This window comes from Aulonocara stuartgranti (genome assembly GCF_965226115.1).
Source record: "Aulonocara stuartgranti genome assembly, chromosome: 7".
NCBI classification, from domain to species: Eukaryota; Metazoa; Chordata; class Actinopteri; order Cichliformes; family Cichlidae; genus Aulonocara; species Aulonocara stuartgranti.
Window position 1 is genome coordinate 6,828,869 of NC_138945.1, and position 10,152 is coordinate 6,839,020.

The 10,152-nt window shown below is 38.5% G+C and overlaps 1 protein-coding gene across 1 annotated transcript in view; it reads left to right on the top strand.

Moving 5' to 3' along the window:
- Positions 1-43: 43 nt before the first annotated feature.
- LOC309711752 (E3 ubiquitin-protein ligase HERC2-like) overlaps positions 44-10,152 on the top strand; it is a 44,685-nt gene continuing 34,576 nt past the window's right edge. Inside the window, exon 1 of the mRNA XM_082542211.1 lies at positions 44-5,076. The gene's annotated coding sequence lies outside the window, so the exon portion shown is untranslated. The remainder of the gene's footprint in view (positions 5,077-10,152) is intronic.

A 10,152-nucleotide genomic window follows, 5' to 3' on the forward strand; every position in this document is an offset into this window, starting at 1 on the left:
CACAGAGAATAATCTACAAGTCTTTTTTTAAAACATTAGATAACAGAAAATAAGTTGTAGAAAGACCCAAAAGACTTAAAGTGAAATATGTGCAAAATCTAAGACTATACATTAGCTGACCTTGACCGGGGTTTCCTCCCAGAGCACACAAGAGACCTGTTTCTTCTTCCCTACATACATCCTGCCCTGTTTGTGGCTAAAACAACACTTTTTAACTTAAAATTTAATGAATGAAACATTATGGAGTGTACGCGCTCCAGCTGACGCAGACTTGCACAATAAGAAAACACACACACAGTACAGTACAGTACCATCCACCTTCCTTTCTTTATCTCTCACCAGATTCCTGGTTGCATTCCTTGACTCTCAGTGAAAAAAAGAAGAAGCAGCCAGATAAAAATGAACGTGTTTTCTTTCAGCCCCTCTCTCCTGCTGCTTTGCTTCCACTCCTCTCATTCTTCCTCGTGCACCATTAGCTTCACTTTTAGGTCAAAAGACATTCTTTTGTTCTTTTTTTTTTGGTATTATTATTATTATTATTTATTATTATTTAAGAAAGACGACAGTCCTCAACAGTCACATGAAAAAAACAACAACATGGAGGAAAAAGCAGACAGATGAGTGTAGAGACGGATAATGACAGAGTAATGCTGCTTCCTTTGTGAACTTTTATCATAAGTTTAGCCAAAGTGTTAGAGTAAATCAGACAACGTGTCCGATTCCCTCGGTGGAAATCCCCTGAAACTCCCCAGGGCTCTTGTGCTATATCTCAGCTGTCGGACGAGACCTACATCTCTCATCTCTCCTTCTACCCTTACTGCGTGTGTGTGTGTGTGTGAGTGTGTGTGTTCGTTCATGCCGCTAAGGCCCTTTGAAGTAACAAAGCTGGTCAGTGTAACAACTTGTGTCCACTTGCAGTAGCCACATTCGATGCTATATCTAAATGTCCTAGCAAAAAACAGGGATCGGGCCCATTAGAGGTGGAGAAGAAAAACATGCCTCGCGGTGCTTCTCAAACGTAAAGCACTTTACATTTTAGCTCCTTAATGGCAAACACGTCTTTACTCAGTTTGAGCTAATGTTCTGCTCAGTGTCAAGCAATGAGTTGCTTCTGAGGTCAAGTCAACCAGTTTTTTATGCTAGTTTTGATTTTAGGGTGCAAAAACTGTTCTAGTTTAATTTCACTGCTCTCTGACTGCCACCGCCTGTAGAGCTGCCGCAGACTGATGCTTTTAACTGAAAAAGAAAAAAGATAAACTATTTGTTTTCTATATATCCAGAGTGATCAAAGAGTCAGATATTTTAATCTAGAAGTTGTATTAGTCCAAGCTATTTAGGTGCTGTATTGTGGAGATGTAAATGTTTTGCGTTACAGCATTAGTCATGGCACAACGAGTCTCTTCGTCCTTTTGGACAACTGTAGTCCCTGCAATGACCACATCAGGCTTCAAGAAAACATAGAAAACGTATAAAAGATGGATGTTTTTGATTCACTGAAAAGTGAGTCAAACACGGATCTTCCTGGTTGCAGACTTTTGTAGACATTCTCCTGATGAGTTTGTTGTCTCAGATCTTAATGAATAAAACATTAAATCTACTTTTTACATTTTGGTCATTCTACATTTTATAAAGGATGATTTTCCAGGGAACACTCATTGGCTAGCAGCTTGTCTGTCCCAAGTTCTTGGCCAATGAGTGACAATGAGAACAAAATGCAGCCGACGTCTCTGTAGCTGATTTCTTCTGCACAGGGTGTAAATGGGACGTCACCAGATCTACCATTAGTATTAGCTGGTAACACTGCAAACTCTGCCCTTTTATTCAAATGTGGTAGTTCTTCTTTTCTTCTTTTATATATTTTTAAACATCACAGTAGCTACATCCATCTTTTATATACAGTCTATGGCTTAAATCAGCATTGTTTAGAAAAACATCACATACTGGAGGATACAAAGGTTAAAGGTGTTATGGACGAGTGATCTTACACATTAGTAGAAATACCCTGATCTCATGAAATGTTTTGCCCTTTAATATCAGCAAAAACACAAGTGGAAATAATAACTTTGATGATAGCAAAGTTCCATTTAGTTTCCAAATAAGCAATTCACCCTCTTGAATAAGGTTATGAGGTTTTATGTGTCAGGACATCTGGTCCTTAGCAGGAAGATTAGGTACAATACAACGTCAGATTGACTACAAAACATGACATATTACTGTGTATCATTATTTAAAAAATATTAAGCCAAAACGCAGATGCAGTGTGTGGAAAACTAAGTACACACTTACTACTTTTAATTCCTTTTAGGAATTAAAAGGCTGAGTAGCAGCCATGTGCATGTTTATAGAGGCGCTTGCATCAGCAAGTGTGAGCGCCTCTATAAAACCAGAGCTTTCAGCTGTGTATCAACATAATGCCACAGTCTTCCTAAGAGTGGCTGTTCTAGCAAATTCACCCCAAGGTCAGACCGTCCAATACTCAGAAAAACTTAACCCCCCCCAAAAAAACCAGGAGCTACATCTCAGACTCTACAAACCTCAGTTAGCAACGGTTAAAGTTCATAAAAGCACAATTAGAAGAAAACTGAACAAGTATGGCTTATTTGGTAGGGTTGCAAGGAGAAAGCATCTTCCCTAAAAATAACACAGCTTAGGTCTGCAAACTTTCATCTGAACAAACAGACAGATGAAACCAAAGTGGAGATGTCTGGCTATAATGCACAGCGGCATATTTGAAAAAAACCAAACACAGCATATCAGCACAAACACCTCATACCGAGTGTCAGGCACAGTGGTGGAGTGGTGATGATTTGGGCTTGTTTTGAAGACACAGGACCTGGATACCTCGCAGTTATTGAGTTGAACATGAACTTCTCTGTGCACCAAATTATTTACCTAATTTTCAGAGCTGGTAAGGACAAGATAATCTTTTATTAGGTCCTGATATGTAAAACTTTAGAATTGACAGAGGGTGTACTTTCTTGTTACCATGACTGTCCCAGACCCATTTGCATATTACATAAATATCTTCCCCCCCCCCCCCCCTTCTTTTTCTTTCCAGAAAAAAAAACATAAAATATTTCAGAACTTTATTGCCAAGCGCACGAGAATATTTGAGCATTTTGCAAATCCAATTTGAATCTCACTTTAAAATTATGACTTCTTCTGTTTGTCCTAAATAGCATACCATTGATCTCATTTAAAACATCGGGTGCATACATGAGGACCCTGCTTGTGATAAAGTGTTGAGAAAGTAAACTTTTGCCCTCTTTTGAGTTAATCCAGTCATGGTGCTGACAGTGCACTGATTGTCTTATTCTCGGCCCCGTGGGTCTTTCTCACTTAAGAAAATTGTTTTTAAATCATATTTCGTGTCTGAAGATAAGAGTGGAGAGCAGCGCTTATTCTGGAGCTGAAGGAAAAAGAAGCAGCAATGTTGTGAAAGAAACAGAAAGAAGAAAGAAAGCGGGAGTAAGAGGAAAAATAGGACAAATAGCATCCTCTGCGGTCATGTTGCTCCGTATTTTGTGGAAGCAAAGAAGCAGAGACGATACCGTGACTGTTTAGGTCCTGGTACGGCTCAGCACAGCCCTGAAAAGCACACGTGTACATGCACACAGACGCACACACATGCGTGCATGCACACAGTACTGGAAGTACTCAGTGCAGTTTGTTTCTCAAGAGGCTGCACTCCTTCACTTACTGTCAGAGATTCAAGTTGCTTCAGGAGGATAAAAATCCTGACATGAGTACAGCAAAGCTGCAGGCACAGGAGAGATGAATATCAAAAAGTGCAGCGTAAGTGCTGAATAAACAGGAGAAAAACAGTCACTTATCACGCCGTTGCTACTTGTCTTATTGTTTTGCACGCTGGTGAATTTTAGCGTGTTCATTTCTACATTAATAATGACTTCATGAAGTGATGTTTGTCAGATTCTACCAGCAGATCTACTCTGTCTTTTACATTTTGTGCCTCTGGGTAGGATTTAAAGGGGAATCTGTTTTATTGCTTCATGGCACAAAACAGGAAGAAGATGATGTTCCTCCAGCTCAGACTGAGCTAAAGCTTTTGACAGTTTCTGGCAGTGGTCGTCCAGAGGAGTAAAATCACTTCCAGCTTGGTTATCCTCTCCAGTGAAGCCAAGTGAACAACAAAGTCGTTTCAAGAAATGGTGTAAACAAGAAATGGACTGCAGTCTAGGCTGACTAAGAGGGTCAAAATTTTGAGATTTTTGTCTTTAAAGCTGGTGAAATGCATTATTTTTGTTTTATATATATTTCTTTATAAACTGAAGAGAAATGTTAAAGTTGGTATGTGTATTACTCAAAAAAAAAATCAAGTTGTTGTTTTTTGCACATAGACTGTATATAGAAGAATAATGTAGCCACCATAACATCACAAGTTAGTCTGGACTCACAGCCATTATATTAGCGAAATGGCCATATTTAGACCAGAAGAAGGGGTTTTAAGATTTCAGCTATTGCTTGCTAGCTTGGTTATCAAGGTGTATCGATTGCTGTGTATGAATGTAACACAAGACAATACATCTGATTGAGAATATTTTTTAGCACCCTGGATTTAGCACCTAAATCCACATATTAAAAATCACCTCACTTGATTTAACCCTGGAGAACCCATGGGGTCAGAGCCGACCCCATTGGTTTTCTAGGGAAACCATGGGGTCAAATTTGACCCCATGGTTTCTCCAGGGTTAATCATTAAAGTGTAAAAGTTTAAGCAATACAACCCAAAAAGCACAGTCACAGACTAAAAAAATAATAACAGGTAGAAGTCAAAACCCCTAATCACCAAGCAGCTCTGACAAACTTCAGCAAAGTGAAGTAATAATGGGCGTTATGTGCAACCCTCAGCTGCTTTTTAGTGGCGACTCACCAAAGGTGGAGCACAAACTTCTTGGACAGGCTGGACCTCACAGCATGCCATTAAAATGCACCTAAAGGCACCAGCAACACAAACACTGTGGAGAGAGGCTGTTCAGTCACTCAGATTAACCGAGATCATGTTTCGCAGATAGCTAGCAGCTTCAACGGTCTTTGGGAGGACATCTGCCAATCAAAGTAAGCCACATCCCCAACTTTAAGCATAAAAACAAAATCCACACGGATCTAAAACTGTTTTCTGAACATGTTGTTTTTATAGCTGAACCATTTTATCATGGGAGTCTATGGAACCAGCCATAAGTGTGCAACTTGTTTCATTTGGCTTTCCTGGTGGTTCCCATTTAATTTTTCAAGCATGCAAACCAGCTTTCCTGTCCAGGCTATCTGATCCACAACCCTTTGCACCAGTTACATGTACAGCAAGAAGTTCACTGAAAATAAAATGAAAATAGATCAAATTCCTTTCATTTAGAAGCATACAAATACATTTCAATACATTAAGAGGTATTTGGTGTCTTTGACTTTCTGCAATTGCACACACAATTTGCATAAACTTATGCAAATTGTGCAACTTATGGAATAACTGGAAAAATACTCATGTTGTCTATAAATAAATAAAGAATATTTAATATTTATAGATACTATTAGAGAATATTACATTCTTTGCTGAGAGCGGGAGTTTCAGTAGAGGGATGTGATGCAGTGACACTGTCCACGAACACCTGAATTCCCTCTTTGTTGTCAGCTACTTTGGAACATGTATCTCTTTAAGACACTGTAAAGATTAAAAAAATAATAAATAAAAAAATGCTCTGAGCCACTGTCAGTGGATCTTTTTCCTATAAGGAAATGAATTCCAAGATAGCTTGTGCCCTCTGTCTCAGTGTGAGCATTTTCCAAAGCTAACATTTCAGATGGGGCTTGTTGTTTTTAAAGCGAATAATGTCCTCAAGATAACCTTTTGCATTTTTAGCTTCCACTGGGCTAAACAGAAGCACATTGATCTTGGCTCTTTCTGTCAGTTTTTCACCTTTTAGTCAGCATTTTATCAGATTTATCTCCTCAGTCTTTTCTTGGAAACAAATAAGTCACTTTGTAAAAGTGACAGATGCTTCATGAGTTTCAGGAAGGTCAAGGCCAAGTAACATTTTGAAAGTGTGCGTTTGTGTTTGTTGGTATCTCTGCGTTCAATGTGTGGACATTGGAGGAACTCTACCTCCCACTTGTGGTTGATCAATGTCATTGTTTCTTTTTAGGCTGAAACCATCTGAATGTAACACGTCTGAGTGGATCATAAGGCTATTGTGGTCCCTTTAATGATGTGCGGATATGTCTAGAGTTCTGTATATTAACATTTACGGTTTTCACTACTTTTTCAATGTGTTTTTTAAAGGATCATTTATAGTCTAGTAGCATTCCCAAATACTTAAATTCCTCAACATTAATTAGTTCTTGTGCACCCAAGCAAACTTTTACTGCAGCCACAGTTGTTTTAGGTTTACTAAAAAAACAAGGATACAGTCTTTTTTACATTAAGGCACGAGTCATTCAGCCATTTTTGTAAATCATGTAATGCCAATGAAAGCTGATGGGCTGCATCATCAGCAGTTTTGGCCACTTAATTTCAGAATTTAAGAAACAATGCATGTGACTGAGGCCTGATATCAGCTTGGCATCCTTTCATCTCTCTAGCCTTTTTGTTAATTATGCCTTACTAAAAACGTTTACAACAGAAAGCACAATCTGTGATTAGACATTGAAACAGATGTTTACTCCCCTGATGTTCCTGCGTTCTAAAAAATAAATTCCATTATGATTTATGTGGATGTATTGTGCAGGTACTTTCGCTGCTTCGCCCTCTTTGCTTGCTTTATCTGAGAACATAATCATAGTCAGTGAACACATCTGTAGGTTTGGGTGTAGGCTTAATCCATTTCTGAGAAAACTAAAAAGCAGAAGTGGTTATGGAGCTTCACTGACGTCTGATTTGGATTTATCCAAATACAAGTAATTTTCAGTCTGTTGAGCCTGTTTTTGTGTAGCACCAAGCAGTAGACGTAAACGTAGATGTGCTTCTGGGTTCTACCTCTAATGAAAACAGATGAGTGTAAATTGCAACCATTGTTTGTAGTTTGCTGCCACCTACTGACTGAAAAAAGAACGGAAGCTGCAAAAAGCAAACAGACATTACAAGTCAGCATTCCTAATGATAGGCTTCATTTTGTTTCAGTTTCAGCTCATCAGACTGTTTTCCCTTTACTTTTTGATATAATAGCTTTTTAGCACTACTGATACACATATTGTTAATTAATTACTGCCATTTTCCAAGGAAGTGAGTTTCCTACAGGGTATGGAGGGTTCAATTTGAGGGAGTAACTTTCACTTTTCTTTTATTTAGTATGTGTTACTGATTCCAGTGTCACGCAGGGGAAAGTAGCATTCAGTGGTAGCTTCTTCTTGATTGTTTTAAATCCAAATATGACCCTTATTTGTGGCGCATGTTAACTTACAGTCAGCTCAGGAGTTAGTATCAGTGATCTGGTTTTAAACTGAGTAAACACAGCCTCAGATCATCACATATTGCACTACATCTATGTTTATTTAGCAAAAGTTGAGCCAAAATGCAGAAGCAGTATGTGAAAAACTACACTCTTACTGTTTCCATTGGAGTTAAAAGGGTAAGAAGCAGTCATTTGCTGCTAATAATTTAATGCAAATGAACATGTCAATAAAATCAGAAGGTTTTCCAGTTTGCTGGTCTGAAGCTTTATGTTTGTTAACAAAACTCAAAAGAAGAAAGACATCAGCGATGGCCTTGAAGAAGCAAATGCTGCTACACATCAATCTGGGGAGGGTTATAAGACCATTCCAAAAAACTTAAAGTCCATCATTCTACAGTAAGAGAGATTATTCACGAGTGGAAAACATTCAAGGCAGAAGCCGGTGTTCACATTAAATTATTCAGACCTATGTTTAAAACCTATGTGGGTCGAGGTATACGGAGTTCGCACACAAACAAAACAAAATGAATGTTCTGTAAGCAATCCATCAGGATTGCCTGTAAATATTTGTTTAAATTTATTAGGACAGTGTCATGGTTGCGGCTGTGTGCAGACAGGATGAGGACCCAAACGCAAGCTCACGGAGGCAGGATTGAACTCAAAACACAGCTTTATTGCTGGACAGAAAAACCATACAAACTAAACTGGAAACTATAACATATTGCACGGAGAAACACACAGCCATGAATGAGGGAGAACGCGACACCGAACTGAGGGAGACGCAGACATAAATACACAGAGGGTTAACGAGGTAAGTGGGAACACACGGGGAACACATGTGACACTGATAACCATAACAAGACACGGCAGGAGTAAATGCAACACTGACGGGAGACTGTCAAAGTAAAACAGGAAGTACACAGAGGTTCAGACAGGAGGAGAGAGAGCACGGGGAGAACACAGACATAACAGGCTGGGGAAAACATGGAATAAAACACAAGGAGAGACGAGGGCTCACAGATACACAGAGGGGCAGCCCGGGGGTAAGAGTCACAAGGGGAAAACACATAAGGAACAACGTAACAGAGCAACCCAGGAAGCATGGCCTAAATAAGGAATAAAATACAAAAATACATGAAAACTAAGAATACTGGGCCAACATGGCCCAGGACCATGACAGACAGTTTAAGTGTATTAGTTGACATCAAAGTAACTTTTTTAATTGGCTAACAAGTCATTTTAAAAACTCCAGGACCGGCCGAGGCAGATGGCCGTCCCTCACTGAGCCTGGTTCTGCCGGAGGTTTCTTGCTTTTAAAAGAAAGTTTTTCCTCCCCACTGTCGCCGAGTGCTTGCTCAGAGGGAAATGTCAGATTATTGGGGTTTTCTTTTTTGTCAACTAATACATAACTTATCTTATTGGGCACTGTAAATTGAGTTTATTAATTTAAAGTGCCCAATAAGATATGTTTTTATTAATTTTATTAATTTAATAAAATTATCTAAAAGATTATATTGTGAATATTGCATGTTTCATTGTCACACAAATGTCTACATTTTCAGCCTAGACTGAACACGTGTGCTTGTCATTCTATTCAAAATCACATCACTCACATTGATACAGGATGACAGGATATTTGTATGCAAACTATATTGTGATATGTAGAATCCACATATGTTGGTATATAATCTCCCAAATGTTGCCAAAACAAACAATGGCAGTAAGGAACATATAGCTCTAAATAACATTAGGATCTTTTAGACCCTCACTATAGTCTAGATGAGAAGTCAAATAGATAGGTCAGAGGTCAAATACACACCACACTTGTAAGAATCAAAGGTATAAGTTAAATTATAAGGCTTTTTATAAGGTGTTTCTCTATGAAAACAGTTACGATCAGCATGCAAATACATAGGAAGGCTCTTCTTTGTATCTGCCAACAGAGGCGTTATGGTCACACTTTCCTTAAAGCAAGAGGTTCAGGTGCTGAAAGCACTTGAAAGCACCAGTTTCTGGATCAGCACCCTAAGTAGAATGATCAAATTTTCAATAATGAAAGAAATTAAAGCATCTGTCTGATATGATTTATAGCTGACAATGGTTCCCATGTGGTGCAATTCCCAGGTCTTATTATTGGCCCGCTCTAGGGACACTTTCGGAACCTCTGCTATAATAAAACCTACATTTGTTACAATCACCAATGGCAGCTATCACCTCATCACTTTAACTGTAACACTTTTCGGTCTCAACTTTGCAGTTACTGTTTTCATCGTTTGTGTTACAAGCATTTGTAAGTGTAATTTGTTTGGAAGTACAGTCGATGAATTTTATGTGAAAACATTTCTGCATCTCAGGAACGGTTTAGAGTTTGGACTACTTTTCGGCTTTAAACTGACCTGCAATTTGGTTTGGCTAAAAATTTCACAGCAGACATTTGCCCAAATTTCTGGGAGCTTTCTGGGGTGAACACAGCTTCTCATCAGTTTAATATATTTATTTATTTATTTATTTTAGAAAGAGGGGCAGCACATATTAATAAGCATTTTACACAAATGCAAATATGCCAGATTATAGACTTGGGCTAGTTTTCATCTGCAGACCCTCTGGCAGGTTGGTGTTACACACAAGTTAGTAAAAACATACAGAGATAATATTTACAGATCATGTGACAAAGACAAAAACAGTGAACACATCATATTAGACCAAACAATGACAAGAGGAGTGGACAACAGAGGACAATATAGATAATAAT